The sequence below is a fragment of the Eptatretus burgeri genome, chromosome 18 (assembly GCF_056783735.1).
Source record: "Eptatretus burgeri isolate ZD-2024b chromosome 18, Ebu_testis_v1, whole genome shotgun sequence".
Lineage (NCBI taxonomy): Eukaryota > Metazoa > Chordata > Myxini > Myxiniformes > Myxinidae > Eptatretus > Eptatretus burgeri.
This window is the reverse complement of record NC_140978.1, coordinates 29,200,166-29,222,742: the sequence shown is the minus strand read 5'-3', so window position 1 is coordinate 29,222,742 and position 22,577 is coordinate 29,200,166. Positions and strand designations below refer to the sequence as shown.

General features: G+C 38.3%; 1 protein-coding gene and 2 long non-coding RNA genes across 3 annotated transcripts in view; 2 read left to right on the top strand and 1 right to left on the bottom strand.

Annotated features, from left to right (window-relative positions):
- SEPHS1 (selenophosphate synthetase 1) overlaps positions 1-22,577 on the bottom strand; it is a 74,113-nt gene that overhangs the window by 19,261 nt on the left and 32,275 nt on the right. The gene's annotated exons all lie outside the window — the stretch shown is intronic.
- LOC147008805 (uncharacterized) overlaps positions 1-22,577 on the top strand; it is a 119,356-nt gene that overhangs the window by 79,121 nt on the left and 17,658 nt on the right. The gene's annotated exons all lie outside the window — the stretch shown is intronic.
- Positions 342-3,476, top strand: LOC147008806 (uncharacterized). The gene is made up of 4 exons (XR_015053259.1): positions 342-2,470; positions 2,566-2,724; positions 2,967-3,024; positions 3,324-3,476. It is a non-coding gene; the product is annotated as an uncharacterized LOC147008806 (long non-coding RNA).

Sequence of the window (22,577 nt, the reverse complement as noted above, 5' to 3'; positions counted from 1 at the left end):
TGTGTGCGCGTGTGCCTGTGTGTGCGCGTGTGCCTGTGTGTGCGCGTGTGCCTGTGTGTGCGCGTGTGCCTGTGTGTGCGCGTGTGCCTGTGTGTGCGCGTGTGCCTGTGTGTGCGCGTGTGCCTGTGTGTGCGCGTGTGCCTGTGTGTGCGCGTGTGCCTGTGTGTGCGCGTGTGCCTGTGTGTGCGCGTGTGCCTGTGTGTGCGCGTGTGCCTGTGTGTGCGCGTGTGCCTGTGTGTGCGCGTGTGCCTGTGTGTGCGCGTGTGCCTGTGTGTGCGCGTGTGCCTGTGTGTGCGCGTGTGCCTGTGTGCGCGCGTGTGCCTGTGTGTGCGCGTGTGTCCGCGTGTGCGCGTGTGTCCGCGTGTGCGCGTGTGTCCGCTGTTTCTCGACAACCACTGGACCGATCTAATTGAAACTTGCCAGATATATTGCTGGGGACCTGATGATGTGCCTTTTCAAAGTTTGATATTAATCGGACAAGTGCTTCCCAAGTTATGGCCATTTATTTACCAACCAATGACAAGACACGTTGCTGCGTAGGCGTGGCCGATGGGGGAAGGAAACCTCAGCCGCGTTCCCCAATACGGGTTACCACGTACGGACTTCCGGAGAGTGATGACTTCGTGTATTCTAATAATTTCTCGATTTCTTATGCGCATTTATAGATAAACACAATGCCTCAAGTTATGATCGTTTTCATATTAGATGGTGCATAAATTTCGGTAACATCAGAGTGAGCTGGTATGCTCCGAAGCAGGAAGTAATTTTTTTCTCTCTTCTCTTCTCTTTGTGTTTTTCCTTGTGATGACATTGCGAAAAGGCAAAATACGTTGGCGCTAATTGAATAATTGGCCATTAAAACTAAATTGCGAATAATCATGACTGCGATATGCGAACTTCTGAGCCACGCACGTACGGGCACGCCAGAGCGATGGAACGGCCTGTGTGGTTGTTGTTTCTTGGTCACGGTTCGAATTTTTTTTTAACGGGCACGTTCTAGTCACTTTAAAAATAAAAAAATATAAAATATAAAAAAAAATCTTGTATCCAGATTTTCACCAAAATTGAATAAATTCTTCCTTGTTACACACCCAACGTGTCCACTATGTTTTGTCCAAATTGATCAACTTTTATAGATACCGTGCTCAGTAGGGTGAATATACTGATTCTGGCTCACTTTTCCCCATGTAAGTGAATGGGGGATTTTCAGCGATTCATATTTTTTTCCCTAAAAAGTAAACCCCATTTTTATCCCAAGGTATATTTATTTGTCTCCCCTTTTAACCGAGGGGCACTCTATTCAAATAACCAATGCAATAAGATAAAGATTTGTTCAAGTAGCAAAGTAGTAACGTGATTTGTTGAAGGTGATTCTGAAGAAATATCTGAAACATGTAAGCCTAGGGACACTTTTTCAAATAACCAATGCATATTGTTTAGCTCACTCATTGAACCTATAAAGATTTGTTCATTGTCAAATTCCTTCAATAGTTTAATTTTCTTTGCACAATAATCCCCATCTAAAATATTTAAAAATAAAACATTTGAATCTTTATATTTTTCAAGATACCCCGTTTGTGTCATTATGAAATGATATACTTCTCTTAATGATCTCATCTGACTACCTCCTGAGTTGCATATCATTTTTTGCATAAACCACGCCATAAACAAGTTTTGTTTCAAATGTTTTCAGTTCGTGCCGTGAAAATGAGGAAGTGTTTTGTGACACAGTCGTGCCATGAAAATGAGGAAGTGTTTTGGGACAGTCATGCTGTGAAAAAAAATAGGAAGTATTCTGTGAGAGACAAGGCCTCGTGTTTATATTTTAAATCAGAACACTAACAGGCTTTTAAACGCAAGTATAATCAAAATCATTTCAAGCATTTTAATTTTGTTTTTAAAATCAGTCATACTACTTGAGAATGTATCGCCCATGTATTTCCCAAGCTGTCTCGCCCGAAGTGTCATTTCTTGTGGCCACACCCGATGATTAGGCAATTTCCTCATCGTTGCCTTATAAGTGATTCGCCAGATAAGACAAAGTTTCTGCCAGACGGGATTTTCATTTTTACCACCTTGTACCAATGGTTTTCAACTGAGACATGAACTCTTTCTTCTGACGAAGAAAACAGCTCACCACAAAGTTGGTAAGTTTGTGTATGGGTTCCTCTTTGAACGATGAAGCAATTGATTAATTATAAATTAAATCGTGATAATGCTAAAATATATATATATTTTTCCTGGCAGGTCCTTGGAAGAAGAGCAGTTTACATATCATGACGAGGTGCATGAAATTAATGCTCTTATTGAAGAGGTCAATCATCTTAGAAGAGAATTGAAAAACATTTTTAATGACTGGCACGAAGTCTTATCACGGCCTCTGATCTTTTTGCCATCTTGTACCAATGGTTTACAACTGAGACATGGACTATCCTTCTTCTGACGAAGAAAACAGCTCACCACAAAGTTAGTAAGTTTGAGTATGGGTTCCTCTTTGAACGATGAAGCAATTGATTATAAATTAAATCGTGATAATGCTAAAATATATATATATTTTCCTGGCAGGTCCTTGGAAGAAGAGCAGTTTACATAACACGACGAGGTGCATGAAATTAATGCTCTTATTGAAGAGGTCAATCATCTTAGAAGAGAATTGAAAAACATTTTTAATGACTGGCACGAAGTCTTATCACGGCCTCTGATCTCGAGTGAATTAAACCAATGGTGAGACGTGTGTGTCTGTGTGTGTGTCTGTGTGTGTGTCTGTGTGTGTGTCTGTGTGTGTGTCTGTGTGTGTGTCTGTGTGTGTCTGTGTGTGTCTGTGTGTGTCTGTGTGTGTCTGTGTGTGTCTGTGTGTGTCTATATATCACTCTCTCTGTTTGTCTCTCTGTCTGTCTTTCTACATACCTCTCTGTTTGTCTCTCTCTCCATCTATACCCTTGACTCATTATTTTATTTTTTTTAAGCTCGATCACACAACATAAACTGTTGAAGCAATCTGGTACAACACATGATTTTCTGGAGGTAAATGTTTTTGAATTATTATTTAGTTATTTGTTTATTTATTCTTTTATTAATATCACTCTCTCTTTTGAATGTAGCCTTATGGTTGTTGGTTGCATCATTAGTTTGGACGCGGTTATGCCAGTACACTGGAATTCATTTTATTGGCCTTGGAAGGATGACAGGCTGAGTCGGCCTCCTGGTGTGTTAATTCAGTGGTCAACTAGGCTTGAACTTAGAACCAACACCAGGCTTATTTATATTACCATGTAATTATCTTTATAAAACCTAATTATTATCCACTTTTTGTTTCAAAACAGAATATGGTGCCAGAGTTTCGAAATCACAAGACATCTGCAGAAGATTGCTGGGAAAGATTATACATTCTCGCAAATGAATATTTAATATTTTCTATTTTGATTAATTAGGGTACCCTGTGAGTACAGGGTACCCTATTGTTTTTCTTCTGTTTATTATTATTATTATTATTTTTCTTTTTCCGCCGGCATTTTGCACCCTTTTTCGCTTTAAAAACCATTTTCTCTGGGATACTAAGTCCGATCGACACAAAATTTTCACCACAGTATGTATCTTTTTTGATAGCACAATCACGTTATAATTATGACGTCATTGGTCACGTGGTACGGTCGCCATCTTGAAAAAAGCGATAAACTTTGGACATCTGTATCTCGGAAACCGTGCAATGGAAAATTTTTTCGCTTGATACATTTTACTAAGCTCTCTATGGGGAACACGTGTGATTTTTCGTGACGTCATAGGTGAAGCGATATTCCAGTGAAAATTCGTCAAGTAGAACGCCATATAGGAAAATCTGAAAAATTCTGAGCATCATCTACGCCTAAAATTGCTGCGGAGAAAATGTTTTTCTTGGACGTCATCGATGACGTAATTCGGCCGCCATCTTGTTTTAGTGTTTTTTAAAAAAAAATCTTCTTCTCCAGAAGGGCTGGACAGATTAAGGCGAAACTTTACACGTACATTCCCCCTGATGTCCTCTTTCAAGTTTGTTAATTTGTTGTTGATACGTCACATGGTTTGGCGGCCATCTTGAAAAACCCTAAAACCTTCAAACATCTTCTTCTCCAGAAGCGCTGGTCCCATGAAGGCGAGATTTCACAACTATATTCGGGACATGTATGCGATGCAAGTTTGTTAATTTCAAAGTGATAGGTCACATGGTTTGGCCGCCATGTTGGATTTAAGAAAAATATTAAATAATGTTTTCTCTGGTATTTCATAAGCCATCGAAGCGAAAATTTGCAATTGCCTTCCTCCCTCAAGTCTGCATACATGGTAAAAAAATTTTACCTCAGAAGTCACATGGTTTGGCGGCCATCTTGGATAGAAAAATAGACCTTATCCGATTTTCACGAAACTTCACACACTTGTTGGTTCGACGATGGAAAGCAGAATTTAAATTTATGATATCATAGGTCACAAGGTTCGGCAGCCATCTTGGATTGAAAATGAATAAATTTTAAAAATCTTCTTCTCCAGAAGGGCAAGACAGATTAAGACGAAACTTCACAGATATATTCCCCATGAGATCCTTTCTCAAGTTTGTTAATTTCTTCTTGATCGGTCACATGGTTTGGCGGCCATCTTGAAAAAACCCTAAAACCTTCAAACATCTTCTTCTCCAGAAGCGCTGGTCCACTGAAGGGGAGATTTCAGAAATATATTCGGGAGAGTAAGGCGATATAAGTTTGTTAATTTAGAATTGATAAGTCACATGGTTTGGCCGCCATCTTGGATTTAAGAAAAATATTAAATAATGTTTTCTCTGGAACCGCTTAACCAAACGAATCGAAAATTTGTAATTATCATCGAGAGGGCATTATGCACGCATGATAAAAATTATGACCTCACACGTCGCATGGTGTGGCGGGCATCTTGGATAGAAAAACGCACCTTAACCGATTAACACGAAACTTCACAGCCGTGTTCCAATACCCAGTTGGAAGCAGAATATAAATTTCTGATGTCATAGGTCACATGGTTCGTCAGCCATCTTGGATTGAAAAACAATATCTTCAAACGTCTTTTTCTCTGAAACGGCTGAACAGATCCAGGCGAAACTCGACCACTATGACCGCCTCTCCATGACGAATAAAAAGTTCCAACCCCTTTTGAGGTAGGACGCAACGTTGGCCAGCCATATTGGATTGAAGGAAAAATATTAATTAATGTTTACTCTGGTACTACTGCATCAATAAATGTGAAGCATCACCTTTATGGTGCAACAGTCATGCGGAATGAGGGTTTGAAATTTCAACGGGATCGGGCGCAGGGTTTGGCAGCCATGTTGGTTTTAAGAAAAATATTAAATAATGTTTTCTCTGGAACTGCTTAACCTAGCGATCCGAAAATTTGCACTTATCGTTTTCAATTGTGTTTGCACATGTGGTGAAAATTATGACATCAGAAGTCACATGGTTTGGCCGCCATCTTGGATTGAAGGATAAATATTAATTAATGTTTACTCTGGAACCGCTTCCTCTGTATATGCGAAACTTCACATTTATAATTCAGGTGACATGCGAAACAAAAGTTTAAAATTTCAACCTGATCGGTCACGCGGTTTGGGAGCCAGAATTATTTAATTATTTGAATCTAGAAGCCAGTAATAACGAAATTGAACGCTTTGTGCTGCCCGGTTCAGAACTCGTCTGTTCCGCGCCCTCTCGAAGCAGGCCTGTGTTTGTATCACTATTAAATAATGTTTTCTCTGGCACCGCTTATCCGATAAATGCGAAACTTTGCGACTATGATTTAAGTCTCACGTTGAGTCAAAGGCGGACGCGGACTGGGTACCCGGTCATCACTGCCAGCAGTTATAAAGTGGCAGTTCTAGTTATATTTGTTTTGTTTACAATTATTTGATTTTGAATTACAAAAAGAAGATGAAGACATGAAGAGGCGAGGGAGGGAGGGGGGGTAGGTGCGCTCCCCCAACGACCCATCACCCCCTCCCCTCCCCGTGTGTGTGTGTTTGGGGAAGGGTGGGATGAGGGAGGTGGTGGGTCAAAGGTGGGGGGCGCACAGGGGGGATGAGGGGGGTGGGGCTTTGTGGGAGGGGCTTGTGTGGGAGGGGTTTATGTGGGTGGGGCTTGTGTGGGCGGGGCGTGAGTGGGCGCAGCTTGTGTGGGAGGGGTTTATGTGGGTGGGGCTTGTGTGGACTGGGCTTCGGTGGGGTTTATGTGGGAGGGGTTTATGTGGATGAGGCTGATGTGGATGAGGTTTGTGTGGATAAATGGTTGGGTGGATGGGTGGAGCTTGTGTGGATGGGTGGAGAATTTTTTAATTAAATAAACATGTTGTGTGTGGGGAACTAATTAACTAATCACTAATTATGTGAATATGATGAATGTGGGTGGAACTTGTGTGGGGTTTGTGTGTATGGAGCTTGTGTGGGGTTTGTGTGTGTGGAGCTTGTGTGGGGTGGGATTTGTGTGTGGAGCTTGGGTGGGGTTTGTGTGGGGTGGGGTTTGTGTGGAGCTTGTGTGGGGTGGGGTTTATGTGGGTGGGGTTTGTGTGGGTGGAGCTTGTGTGGAGTTAATGTGGAGCTTGTGTGGGGTGGGGTTTATGTGGAGCTTGTGTGGGGTGGGGTTTATGTGGGTGGGGTTTGTGTGGGTGGGGTTTGTGTGGGCAGGGTTTATGTGAGTGGAGCTTGTGTCTGGAGCTTGTGTGGGGTTTGTGTGGGGTGGGGTTTGTGTGGAGCTTGTGTGGGGTGGGGTTTATGTGGAGCTTGTGTGGGGTGGGGTTTATGTGGAGCTTGTGTGGGGTGGGGTTTATGTGGGTGGGGTTTGTGTGGGGTTTGTGTGGGGTGGGGTTTATGTGGGTGGGGTTTGTGTGGGTGGAGTCAAAAAAAATTTCAATTTATCTTTGTCTTTTGCAATTCCTGTGAATAAAATGAACCAAAAATTTCTTCCCCTTCCAAATCATATGTCTTATAAGTCCAAGGAACCGTATCTATTACAGAAACAATTTTAAAAAGTTCGTTCGTCCATCGTTTAATATAACCTTTTCAAAATGAGATTTCCACCTATACATTCTTACGATATCACCAACTTTGAACTTAGGTTTTCTGACATTAATCTCTTTTTCATATTTTAATATTGTAAATGTTTCCGATGGTTTCATATTTGTTGACGTGTGAATCGTGTCATTATACTTATCCACAATATCCTGAATAAAAGATGACCATTGTTGTGAACCGAGTTGTGTGAATTTTTTATATAGTCTCTCTTTTAAGGTGTGATTAAAACGTTCAACAACAACGGCCTTCCCTTCATTAAAGGTACTGTATAATGTAATACTGTTAATTTTAGAAAATTAATAAATGTCTTGTTCTAAAACTCTCTACCCTCATCAGTCCACAATTTTTTAGGTTTTCTCTTACTTTTATTAAATATCTGTTGAAAGGCTAACATAAGAGTATTACCTGTTTTGTTTTTTAATGGGACAACCCATGCGTATCTACTCCTCAAATCAATAACGGTTAAAGCATACTTGTACCCCTTATCATTACTGAGTTCAATCAAATCAGCGGACAAGATGTAATCAACTTTCCTTCTCTGAAACTTTGTGAATATTTTTTTTATGTAATTCATCAGCTAATTGCTCTTCAGTCTTAATGACATCATTAGAGCCTATAAGTTTTTTTAATTTCCAAGTCCAAGTTTCAATTTAGCACTGATCATCTTCTTCACGATGAACCGATCAACTTTTTCTCTCAAGGTTGGATTTTGTATCAGAGACAAATTATACAACATTTCTCGATCGGCTTCATGCTTTTCTTCTAAAGTTGTGGTATTCCCATAATCAATATCGTGCCTCATGCACACTTCAACAACCCTATTGATGGGTTTACTCCATGCTTTTGGATTATCTGCCTCATCTAATCTTTTAGCCAAGTTTGTGCCTGGACCACAGAAAGAATACCCTGGTAGATGTAATTCCCCTGGTATTCCAGTAGTTGTAAATTTACTTCCTGATAAAAACTTTTGGATATCTCCTCCAAGTTTGTGTTTGGAGATAAATTGATTTTTTTTTGAACCACACACCAAACAAAGACCTTTTGTATAACCCTGTTATTTTTACTTTTAAAATATGAAATATTTTTAGTATTCTTTTTCTTTTTACATTTGAGACAATAACTCATTTATTTATGAGAAAAATTCCTACAGAGAGTGAAAACATTTTTAGTTTCAAACATGCACATTTGAATCTTCATTTTTAAAACATAAAGAATCCTAAGAAATGCCTTCACTCTCTCCTCCATTTATTTAAGAAAAAAATGAAAAAAAAAACTTTAATTAAAGTCAATGTCTTGTCCTTGAAACAGTCTTGTTAAAAATATTGCTAATAGACTTGTCAATTCTTTGTTTTACTCCTCGGTCGTTTGAGTTATTTTCTGAAATACCACCAATCTTTTTAAAATCTCATTGGTTTCCATATTTATTCAGTCTCGCTCTTTCCTCCCTCTCCTCCTTCTCTCTCTCCTTTCTCTTTCTTCTCCCTCTCCTCCTTTTCCTCCTCTTCTCTCTCTTCAACTTCCTCGTCCCTTACTATCCTTGAATTGCTTACACCCCATAGAATATCATTCATTTTTTCATCAGGATTTCTTGTTATTCCTGTATCCAAAATAATTTTTTTACAACAGGAAATCAATAAAATTTATTTTGAATTTCGAAAAGAGCCTTACATTTTTTTAAGTTTATAATTTTTTCATCATTTAACATTCCAATTAAATATAAAGTTGTCAGTTTATCAACTTCAGCATAATGCCAATCTTTTATTGAAAATACCTCATTCTTATGTTGTAGAATATATTTATTAAAATGCCGAATACCCTTTTCTTGAAGGTATGCTTGGACACAGAAATGATAATTTTCTTGAAGCCTTCTTGCCGTCATTTATGTATTAGAAATATATGCAAGAATAATATTATGACACGAAACACCTCCCCATCTTCCCATAGTTAAATCATTTTGTATTTCCTTACTTATTAGGGTACCCTGTCAGTACAGGGTACCCTATTGTTTTTCTTAAGATTATTTCTTTATTAGGGTACCCTGTGAGTACAGGGTACCCTATTGTTTTTCTTCTGTTTATTATTACGCATTATTATTATTATTTTTCCGCCGGCATTTTGTACCCTTTTTCGCTTTAAAAATCATTTTCTCTGGGACACTAAGTCCTATCGACAGGAAATTTTCACCATAGTTTGTATCTTTTTTGATAGCACAATCACGTTATAATTATGACATCATTGGTCACGTGGTACGGTCGCCATCTTGAAAAAAAGCGATAAACTTTGGACATCTGTATCTCGGAAACCGTGCAATGGAAAATTTTTTCGCTTAATACATTTTACTAAGCTCACTATGGGAATACGTGTGATTTTTTGTGACGTCATGGGTGAAGCGATATACCGGTGAAAATTCGTCAAGTAGAACGCCGTATAGGAAAAATTTGAAATTTTTTGAGCGTCATCTACGCCAAAATTCATCATGAAAAATGTTTTTTTTGACATCGATGACTTAATTCGGCCGCCATCTTGTTTTTTTGTGTTTTTTTTTAAATCTTCTTCTCCAGAAGGGCTGGACAGATTGAGGCGAAACAGATATATTACCCTATAGGTCCTCTTTCAAGTTTGTTAATTTCTTCTTGATTGGTCATATGGTTTGGCGGCCATCTTGAAAAAACCCTAAAACCTTCAAACATCTTCTCCAGAAGCGCTGGTCGAATGAAGGCGAGATTTCAGAACTATATTCGTGACATGCATGCGATGCAAGGTTGTTAATTTCGAAGTGATAGGTCACATGGTTTGGCCGCCATGTTGGATTTAAGAAAAATATTAAATAATGTTTTCTCCGGAATTTCATAAGCCATCGAAGCGAAAATTTGCAAGTGCCTTCCTCCCTCAAGTCTGCATACATGGTAAAAAATTTTTTACCTCAGAAGTCACATGGTTTGGCGGCCATCTTGGATAGAAAAATAGACCTTATCCGATTTACACGAAACTTCACACACTTGTTCGGGTCGACGATGGAAAGCAGAATTTAAATTTATGATATCATAGGTCACAAGGTTCGGCAGCCATCTTGGATTGAAATTGAATAAATTTTTAAAATCTTCTTCTCCAGAAGGGCAAGACAGATTAAGACGAAACTTCACAGATATATTCCCCATGAGGTTCTTTCTCAAGTTTGTTAATTTCTTCTTGATCGGTCACATGGTTTGGCGGCCATCTTGAAAAAACCCTAAAACCTTCAAACATCTTCTCCAGAAGCGCTGGTCCGATGAAGGGGAGATTTCAGAACTATATTCGGGACACGTAGTCGATATAAGTTTGTTAATTTCGAATTGATACGTCACAGGGTTTGGCCGCCATGTTGGATTTAAGAAAAATATTAAATAATGTTTTCTCTGGAACCACTTAACCTAACGAATCGAAAGTTTGCAATTATCATCTAGCATCGTGTGTGCACGCGTGGTAAAAATTATGATGTCACAGGTCACATGGTTTGGCAGCCATCTTGGATAGAAAAACGCACCTTTACCGATTAACACGAAACTTCACAAACCTGTTCCTATACCCAGTTGGAAGCAGAATATAAATTTGTGATGTCATAGGTCACATGGTTCGTCAGCCATCTTGGATTGAAAAATAATATCTTTAAATGTCTTTTTCTCTGAAACCACTGAACAGATCCAGGCGAAACTCCACCACCATGACCGCCTCTCCATGACGAATAAAAAGTTCTCACCCCCTTTTGAGGTACGACACAACGTTTGGCAGCCATAGTGGATTGAAGGAAAAATATTAATTAATGTCTACTCTGGAACTACTGCATCAATAAATGTGAAACATCAGCTTTATGGTGGAACAGTCATGTGGAATGAGGGTTTGAAATTTCAACGGGATCGGGCGCAGGGTTTGGCAGTCATGTTGGTTTTAAGAAAAATATTAAATAATATTTTCTCTGGAACTGCTTAACCTAGCGAAGCGAAAATTTGCACTTATCATCTGCGATTGTGTTTGCACATGTGGTGAAAATTATGACGTCACAAGTCACATGGTTTGGCCGCCATCTTGGATTGAAGGATAAATATTAATTAATGTTAACTCTGGAACCGCTGCTTCTATATATACGAAACTTCACATTTGTAATTTAGCCGACATGTGAAACAAAAGTTTAAAATTTCAACCTGATCAGTGGCGCAGTTTGGCAGCCAGAATTATTTAATTATTTGAATCTGTTCGCCAGTAATAAGGAAATTGAACGCTTTGTGCTGCCCGGTTCATAGCTCTTCAGTCCCATGCCATATCAAAGCAGGCCTCGGTTTGTATCACTCTTCAATCATGTTTTTTCTGGAACCACTTTCCCGATGAATGCGAAACTTTGCGACTGTCATCTACAGAAAGTCCCATGTTGTATCAAAGGCGGACGGACTGGGTACCCGGTCATCACTGCCAGCAGTTATAAAGAGGCAGTTCTAGTTTTTTCTTATTTTTCTTTTTCTGCCGGCATTTTGCACCCTTTTTCGCTTTGAAAATCATTTTCTCTGGGAGACTAAATCCGATCGACACGAAGTTTTCACCACAGTATGTATCTTTTTTGATAGCACACTCACGTTATAATTATGACGTCATTGGTCACGTGATGCGGGCACCATCTTGAAAAAAAAACGATAAATTTTGGACCTCTGTATCTCAGAAACCGTGCAATGGAAAATTTTTTCGCTTGATACATTTTACTAAGCTCCCTATGGGGAACACGTGTCATTTTTCCTGATGTCATAGGTGAAGCGATATACCGGTGAAAATTTGTCAAGTAGAACGCCGTATGGGAAAAATCTGAAAATTTTTGAGCGTCATCTACGCCTAAAATCACCGACGAAAATGTTTTTCTTGACGTTATCGATGACGTAATTCGGCCGCCATCTTGTTTTTTAAAAAAAAAAAATCTTCTCCAGAAGGGCTGGACAGATTGAGGCAAAACTTAACAGATACATTCCCCAAGAGGTCCTTTCTCAAGTTTGTTAATTTGTTGTTGATCGGTCACATGGTTTGGCGGCCATCTTGAAAAAACCCGAAAACCTTCAAACATCTTCTCCAGAAGCGCTGGTCCAATGAAGGCGAGATTTGACAACGATATTTGGGACATGTATGCGATGTAAGTTTGTCAATTTCGAATTGATAGGTCACATGATTTGGCCGCCATGTTGGATTTAAGAAAAATATTAAATAATGTTTTCTCTGGAGTTCCTTAACCCATCGAAGCGAAAATTTGCAAGTGCCTTCTTCCCTCAATTCTGCATACAGGATAAAAAAATTTACTTCAGAAGTCACATGGTTTGGCGGCCATCTTGGATAGAAAAATACACCTTATCCGATTTACACGAAACTTCAGACACTTGTTCAGGTTGACGATCGAAAGCAGAATTTACATTTATGATATGATAGGTCATATAGTTCGGCAGCCATCTTGGATTGAAAATGAATAAATTTTAAAAATCTTCTCCAGAAATGAAAAACAGATCGAGACGAAACGTTACAGATATATTCCGCTAGACGTCCTTTCTCAAGTTTGATAATGTCTTCTTGATTGGTCACATCATTTGGCGGCCATCTTGAAAAAACCCTAAAACCTTCAAACATCTTCTCCAGAAGGGCTGGTCCAATGAAGGGGAGATTTCAGAACGATATTCGGGACAGTTAGGCGAAATAAATTTGTTAATTTCGAATTTATAACTCACATGGTTTGGCCGCCATGTTGGATTTAAGAAAAATATTAAATAATGTTTTCTCTGGAACCGCTTAACGTAACGAATCGAAAATTTGCAGTTATCATCTACCATCGTGTCTGCACGTGTGGTAAAAATTATGACATCACAAGTCACATGGTTTGGCGGCCATCTTGGATAGAAAAACGCACCTTTACCGATAAACACCAAACTTTACACACGTGTTCCAATACCCAGTTGGAAGCAGAATGTAAATTTGTGATGTCATAGGTCGCATGGTTCGTCAGCCATCTTGGATTGAAAAAATCATAACTTTAAACGTCTTTTTCTCTGAAACGGCTGAACAGATCCAGGCGAAACTCCACCACTATGACCGGCTCTCCATGACGAATAAAAAGTTCTCACCCCCTTTTGAGGTACGACAACATTTGGCTGCCATAGTGGATTGAAGGAATAATATTTATTAATGTTTACTCTGGAACTACTGTATCAATAAATGTGAATCATCAGTGATGTGATGGAACAGTCATGTGGAATGAAGGTTTGAAATTTCAACGGGATCGGGCCTTGGGTTTGGCAGCCATGTTGGATTTAAGAATAATATTAAATAATGTTTTCTCTGGAACTGCCTAACCTATCGAAGCGAAAATTCGCAATTATCATCTACCATCGTGTGTGCACACGTGGTAAAAATGACATCACAAGTCACATGGTTTGAAGGATAAATATTAATTAATGTTTACTCTGGAACAGCTGTGTCTATATATGCGAAACTTCACAGTTATAATTCAGGGGACATGTTAAACAAAACCTTAAAATTTCAACCTGATCGGTCACACGGTTTGGCAGCCAGAATTATTTAATTATTTGAATCTGGTAGCCAGTAATAACGAAATTGAATGCTTTGTGCTGCCCGGTTCGTTGCTCTTCAGTCCCACGCCGTATCGAAGCAGGCCTGTGTTTGTATCACTCTTAAATAATATTTTCTCTGGAACCACTTTCCCGATCAAAGCGAAACTTTGCGACCGTCATCTGCAGAAAGTCCCATGTTGTCTCAAAGGCGGACGGACTGGGTACCCCGTCATCACTGGCAGCAGTTATAAAGTGGGAGTTCTAGTTGTATATAATATTGTTTTTCTGTTTTCATGATATAAACTAGGGCAAAAGCATTATTATATTTACCCTTATTAAATTATTTTATTTGTTGTTTGCTAATCGTGCTTCCACAAAACTCATTCTCTATACCAAGTGGATAATATTCTTCCTTACGAGACTAATTTAATTGTTCGAGGTCTTCTAGGTCAATTTTAAATGACCAATTATACCCTAAATCATTCATATCATACCCCCATTGTTCTATTCTCATTCAAACGATATGCCCTTCTTAATAAAAATTTATATGAATTTGAACTGTGAATTCTGTATGACCTGGAGATAAAATCAACACTTCTGTATCTTTGGAATACACGGCCGTTTTATTAAAGTATATATATTGTGATAAATCACTTAATCTCACCAAGTCATTCACGTCAGTCGGGGTTGGATAATTTTTTAATTTCAAAGCATTTTTCATATGAATATTTTTGGTTATATTATATTTATGTCGTTCAGCCTGTGCCTTTGTGTAATAATTTGATAAATCAATATCCAGTTCTTGGGATACACCAAAGATAGAACCATCTTTACCAACATCAGTCATTTATATTGGATTAAAAATAATGTCATAAAAAAAATTTATTTTTGTTGAGTTGAAATGACACATAGAGACATAATTGACCACAACACTTGGAATTTAATTATTGGACTTGAAATGTTTGATAAACACCATTCTGTAATAATTTTATGACTTCAGCAGGTGGTGGAAGACCAAAACTATCAAAATAATATTTGTCATGATTATTAAAAATACAAACCCAATGAGAACCGTTTCCATTATTATCTTCTAAGTTCATAATAATATTCTTTGTATGTTTAGGCACGTTTGTTAATTCATCTCTCATACAAATAACCATATTATGAATTTTTAATTTCTTACAATATTTGACAAGTTGTAAATTTGATGTTGTATTTTTTCCAAATTCTTTAAACCACTCATCAATGCTCATTTATTTATTAGAAAGATAAAATCCATTACCCCTTTTGGTTAATTTTACACCTGATTGTGCGATAGAAGATATTATATCTCCAACTAACAATCTCGCTTTATCAGGCAGACCTTCAAGTTTTTCAGCTAAATCTACAATTACACCACTTCCACTAATTTGTTTCTCCAACTCTTTGTTATGTCTTTCCAATTCTTTTTGAGCCCGGAGTTGAGCCTTCCTTTCGTTGGCAGTTTTCACCGCTGTTGAAATACCACCCGTCAATGCTCCAACCGCACTTAAACCAGCAAATAAAGGAATTAGAAATGGGAGAAATCCTCCACTCGTCTGTCTTATTGAATATTTTTTCAACATTGGCTTTGTCATTTTAATTTTAAGTGAGTCAGTATCGTTCAAGATTTTAACCTGTTCTCTTGTGAGCAAAACATCAATTCTTACTGCTCCTTTTCTCTGAATTGTATTAACGTTAATCGTACAAGGCTTTTGATTTTGAACACAAGATGATAGTTTATGAAGATTGATTTGATTAACATATACCCCAGTTGGTACTTTGCCACTCATTTAGAAACAAAAAATTATGTATATTAATCTGCAATTCTGTTTCTTCCAAAAGCAAACAATATGTATCAACTTCTTCACTCTCTCCTCTTTCAATGTATAGGGAAGTATCCACTCGATTATACTTTATAGTTTCCTTTTGAGCACTCAGGTCAAACGCATCGATTGTATTCAAACTTTTAAATGCTGTCATATCCAAAATAGGTTCTTTATTTCCATTGCTTTCACACACCTTTTGGTAAGACTTGTATGTTTCAGCAAAATAATTTTTTTTCCCAATTAATTTCCAATCTATCTCGTGGGTAAAATGTTCCATCTCGAGAAACACGAAGTTGTTTCACCTAAGCATTCTTCTTATCAGTCGCAGTATCACCATCTGGCTTTTAAAAATGATCCACAGATATCGTGGCTTTCCTTCCAGAACACCCAAATTCCACGTGTAAGTGGTTTGGTTTAGTTTAACGTGTTGACATCTTCTTTTGAAGTAGGATAAACTGAGTGGTTTCTTTGAGTTAAGTCTTCTGTTCAACATCTCTTCTGTTTTCAGATTAGGAGTATATTCACTCATATACCAACTCATTTCATCAATTACAAATTTATTCTGCTAACCAAAAGCACGACCAACACCAAAAAGTAATCTCTTTTCATTATCATTCCTTTGTAGTTGAAATCTAATTTTCAGACCATACAGAACTTTATCATGATCACAAAATCCAAATATACCTTGAAGAGAAACTGCCACAGTAAAACTATTAACTGCTTTTGCATCATCATTATACGCTCCTTTCCTTTGAGTATAACCAGGGTCTGTGGTTGTTCCCGTTGACATATAAAGAATAAAACCTTCGACAGACCCCTTTCCCATTCTATCACTGAATGTATAGAGTGTAAATTTCATCATTTCAGATACAGCAGAGACATAATCAACCGCTTCAACTTCTTGTGTTCCAATGTACAAATGAACACTATCAAACATTTTACAGAAGAAATCATTTACGAGTGTAGCGTTTGTGTTATTCCCAGCCTTAGTGAATTTAAATTTACACAACAAGAAACTTTCGGATACATTCAAATCGGTTTGTTGATTATTTATTTCAAAACTTTTTGTACCATTTGCATTCCAGTTATTGCATTTACCTTGAAGTAATCTTCTTTTTTAGTGGAGTTTGAGATGATAATAGTATCATCCAAGTCATAGATACTATCAATTGCTTCCATACTTGTATTTATTAAGGAAAAAAGATGTTAAAAAACTTTTGAAACCCTGATCCAAGTATTTGAATTATTTTCTGTCGTTCTTGGGGAGACAACTGAGTTTTGCCTTTTTAATTTCTTTTATTGCTTGTAATTTATGAGATTCCTTTTGGGCATCTTTTATACTCTTTATAGCACCTGCTACATTTCCCACAGCAGAAGCAGTTGAACCAATTCGGTCTTTATGTTTAAGAATAGTTGAACCGATACCCAGTAGAGTATCAATTATCCAATCTTCTCTAAATTGATGTCCGACACCTCTTTGTCTCTTCGGTTTATAGTATCCTCTACCAAGATACATACCTTCACCGTTGTAGTTTTGGGAAAGGAACATCCCATCCCCTGTAATTATTTTATATTTTCCCAACTCGTGTTTCCTCACAATAACCATCGTATTTATTTATTGGAAAACTTCACGTCGGTGAATTCTGATGGATATAACTTCCCCAATAAAAGAAATCATACGATTATCTTGGTCGGTAATCATAAAATTTACTCTGTGTATGTTTTTTCCTGACACAGGGAGATAAACTAAATTTTTGGGTTCCATATTGAATTTATAACCAATTGGGGTTGAGTATGCGCTGAATGAAAATATTGTATTTGTTTTTATTCCATCATTATAAGCACCATCAATGAAATCACAGTGAATTAATACCGAATTTATTCCAGAGGATATTTGAATGACATGATCACTGTAAAACGTCCCATTAGTGTCAATCTTTTTTGAGGAGAAACCCAATAACTTTCTAAATGAATTATCAATTGTGAAGTCAACCTTGTAGTTATTTTTAAGTTTAATCATTGATTTTGAATGTCTATAACAATATTTTTGGTTCATCACCCTGTTTTTTCATAAGACGAGCAATTTCGGAAGATATTTGAGAAATCTCATATGCTCCGGGTGAGACTGTTATCGTTTTGTATCCACTTCCAGGATTATAACTAAACTTGTCATTTTTCTCAGTTATATTAAATAAGGTATTCAGTTTCCATGGACAATAAAGATGCCTCATATTCTTTTGTTGTGTCAAGTTGTAGTGGGTATGGGAATGAAGATATGTGGTCGCTTGTTGTGAAATTGAAACTTAGGATTGTGCTTCTCATCTTATTTAATATAAGATAAAATGTCTTTATATTGATATTTATTAATTATTTTCATGTTCATCAACTGGTCTAAAATGGCTGATGCTTCATTAAAACAATTGTTAATTCCAGCCTTCTTACTACCGAACAACAATAACAGTCTATTAACTAATTGCGATGGGTGATTTGGAAGAAAACTAATACCTGAACCAATGATACTTAAAGCCTGAATAATGTGTTTCTCCTTGTCATTCTTCCTACTTTTACCAGAAATACTAACCCTATAATTCAGAGTGTTCAGCAGATCAATATCTATTCTATCGTCATTATTTTTCATCTCCAATGGTTTATTAATATACTTTGATTCATCCATCACAGCTGAACCTTGTCTTCCATCTTTTGTGAGAAGAAACATTAATCTTGGAGTTAGTTTAACAGGGGGTTGAGCAGAACCCAAGAACTTTAATTCATCATTAAATATCAATACCTTTTCTTGAACAAGATGAAATATTGCTGGTTGTTCTGCTGGAATGAGCCCTGCTTGGTTTTTTAATCTGCTGAATATTCATTGTTTTGAAGAGCATTCACAATATAATCAGGGGGTCGATTCATCTCTTCCAGTTGTTGAAATAATCCTTCATCATCATATTCTAATTCTCCTAAATGCTCTAATTCTTCCTCTGTCATTTGATTGAAATCTTTTCACATTGGAAGTTTTTTAGGAGTATATTTAATGTGGGAACTGTGGAAACATGTTGAATTTTTTCTTGGGAAGTTTTTAAAAGTGGTTTAAAAAATTTCTCTTGTATTCTTTCAAATGCTTCTTCGCCCATTAGTTTCTGTCTGTATTTCTTCTTTATGTCTTCCTGTTGTTTTACAACCTTTGAAACCAACTCTTGATGTTCCATAAATCTTCTGGCTCTTTCTTTCGTATCCATTTATTTATTGGAAAATATCACTTAATATCTCATCTTGTTTCACAACAATGTATTTCTATTTTTCAGTAGTGTGCTTCATACTATCCCCAAATTCCTTTTTACTACATAATGTAGAACAATTATCTCTCCAAAAATTGTTTATATCTATTGAATTTAACTTGAATAAAATAAAAGTATGAGCATTGTTTCTGATGGAACGACGAGGAAGTTGAAAGTATGTTTGACTAAGATAAATACAATTACAAGAAGAATGTCTCCTCTTGTATAGAAGCTGTCCATTACAGTTTGGTTTCTCTCATAAACACAATCATCAAAGATAACGAGGTTCTTTTTTGATTTATCCAAATGTTGGGGAGACGCTATATCATCCGTATTATCACTAAGAAAACAAGTTATCAGTTTTGATTTCTTTTTACATCTCTGTGTATCGCAAAATTGTTGTATTATATCTTCAATGTTATAATCATTTAGGTTTTTTTTGAAGTTTAAATAAACCGATTATATCTTCTTTTTGAAGACCAAATTTCCCTGACAATATCTGCTGCTCTTCCTTCGCTCCAATCGGTTCTTCTGACCACGTCCTTGTCAAAGTGGACATCTCTCTGGCTGTTATCAGAGAACCAGCTCACCACCGTCGAGTCTGGCATTTCACTCAAGCCGACTGGCAGGGTCTCCGAGCAGCCATCAAACTTACAGACTGGTCTCCTATCACTACTTTCTCAAACATCAACTCATCCTGGGAATTCTTTCAAAGAAACTTGCTCTCCCTCATGCACAGATTTATCCCCTCTCGTGTTCAGTTGTCCTACCCTTCCTCCCGCCCTTGGTTTACTGAAGCTTGTGGCGTGGCAGTTGTCCTGAAACAACTTGCCTTTGCCTCATGGAAAGCAAAGCCAACCGAGGGCAATCTCAGTTCCTTCCACAAAGCTCGGAACAAGTGTGTATCTACCCTCAGGAGAGCCAGAAAACAACATCTTTCTCATCTCAAGTCTGAACTCTCAAACCTCTCTCCCTCCTCAAAATCCTGGTGGCGTTTTATCAAATCTGTTTCTGGTGTATGTTCCCCCTCCATCCCCTCCCTTACCTCAAATGGCCACACTGCTGATACCACACGTGATAAAGCTGAATGTCTAAACTCAGTGTTTGCAGCTAAATCTTGTGTCCTAAACCCATCACTTTATCTACCCACTTTACCCAGTCGCACCCAACTGTCCCTGGACTCTGTATCCTTTTCTCCTGACAAGGTGGAGAGCTTGCTTTCAAACCTCGAGTCAGATTCTGCAACCGGTCCAGACGGTATCAGCCCACGTGTCCTCAAAGCCTGCTCTTCTGCTCTTGCTCACCCTCTCTCTGTTCTATTCACCCTCTCATTTGCCCAAGGTCATCTGCCATCTGCTTGGAAATCTGCTAACATCACTGCCCTGCATAAAAAAGGTGCAAAAACAGATCCCTGCAACTACAGACCAATCAGCCTTCTCCCAATCATCAGCAAGGTTATGGAATCCATCATGGCTTCAGACATGAAATCCTTCCTCTTCTCCAATGGCTTGATTTCCGATCATCAATTTGGTTTCAGACCAGGTCACTCTACCCTTGATATGCTGCTTCTGCTCTCCCATCAATGGATGGAGGTCCTCAATGCCAGACAGGAAATCCGAGCCGTATCCCTGGACACATCACGTGCTTTTGACACAGTCTGGCACCCTGCACTACTCACCAAACTCTCTTCCCATGGTATTCAAGGCCATCTCCACTCATGGCTCGCAGACTTCCTCTCCTGTCGCAGTCAACGTGTGGCCCTATATGGAGTTCTTTCATCCCCTCTTCCTGTGCTGGCTGGAGTTCCTCAAGGTAGCGTTCTGGGCCCTGTTCTTTTTCTGGTTTTCATCAATGATCTCTCCGACTCTCTGGAAAATCCTCTATTTCTCTTTGCCGACGACTCCACCCTCTGCCGTACCATCTGTCATCCCTCAAATCGGCAAGCAGCAGCTTCTTCGCTCACTGCAGATCTGGATAAAATCACAAACTGGTCCAACACGTGGAACATGTCTTTCAATCCAGACAAATCTCTCACCCTCACTATGTCTCTTCGAAAGGACCATTGAGAAAATCCCCCCATCCACTTTCTCAACAATCCTCTGGAAGAAGACTTTTCTTTCAAGCTTCTGGGTCTCACTATCTGCCATGACCTTTCCTGGGAAAGTCACATTTCCAACCTTGCCTCAAAAGCCATTCGCCGACTGGGAATCCTCAGTCGTGCAAAGTCCTTCCTCGGCCCTCTTGAGCTCCTGACCACTTACAAAGCTTTTGTCCGTAGCCTGATGGAGTACTGCTCTCCCCTCTGGGCTGGTGCTCCTGCCTCCCACCTTTCTCGGCTTCACGCTGTCGAAACCAGGGCATTTAAGATCATCGGCATCTCCCGCAATGAAGCTGAGTCTTTGGGCCTCTCACTCAATCACCGCAGGTTGGTCGGTGGTCTTTCTGTCTTCAACCGACTCCTCTCCAGCCTTGCCCCCCCCTGCTCTCTCTGCGATTTGTCCCCACCACATTTCCACAGGACGCTCAATGTCCGCCAACAACCCCCTTCTGGTAAAACTACCAAAATCACAAATCACTGCTCATCTCCACTCTTTCATTCCTCTTTTTTTCCCGCCTTTGGAATAAACTTCCTCACTCTATTCTTTCCCATTCTTCCCTCCAGGCTTTCAAAACAGCTGTTCACCACCACCTCTTATCTTCCCCCATCCAAATCCTCGATCTTTTCTACCCCCGATAATCCACCCAAGCCCACTTCCTTCAATTCCCCTGCTTTCCTTCCTGAAAGTCCCTGTAATGTCCATCTTCTCTTCGCCATGTTCCCTGTCCCATCCCCATCCCTCTCCCTTCCACAGTTCACCTAATGTGTCTGTTCCCCACTGTTTTGTCCCTTCCACTCCCGCCCCTCTTCTCTCATGCCCCCTTGCTGTGAGTTGTGTGTTAGCTCTCATACGAGCCTCGACAAGGTATACAAAACAAACAAAAAAAGAAAACCAGCATTAAAACCTTGTGAGAGAAGTTGATACTCTGGTTGAAAACTCAACTTTGTGAAAATTATGAAATTATCATTATCTAAAAAGTTGGGAGTCAGGAGCATCTTCAAAAGTAAGCAGGTTTTTCCACATCCGCTTGAACCAACTATGAGACATCTTAATGGATTTGGAAGATTTTTATGATTGTTAAATTTTATCTTCTTTTCCCAAATCGGTAAAAAAAATCATTCATTTATATATTTGGAAAACAGGTTATTTAATTTATTGTTGGCTTTTTTAGAAACTATATTTTATCCTAAGTTCAGGTTTTATTTCAAGATAATCCATTATTTTATTTATGCAATATCTTGTGTTGATATTTCCATGAAAATCACATCCATGAATAATATACAACAACAATCCTTTGAACATTTCTCTAATACGTTCAGTTTCTTCCCTTGTAAGGAAAGGTGTGTAATCACCCTCATACTTTACATTCATTTCTCTAATCAATCTTGTAAAGTAATTCATTTTTGGTGTAAATCGAAAAGAATTATTTTCCTTTTTATATTTTTTATTATCATTAATTAGAAGATAATCACAGAATATACATTGTTTATCGGCTTTTGACTCTGTATAATCCCCATCTTTCACACGCAGGACAATTCTCAAATTTGTCATATGGAGAATCAGGGAAGTCTATCATAGTTATAAAGTAAAACTTTACTTAAACTGACATTCATCTTAGATACTTTCAGAATCATCTATAAAAACTACTTTCATAACTATCGTTTGAACACAAACTCTCGGTATCATAATAACTCTCATAATCTTCAAAATCTTCAGTTGAA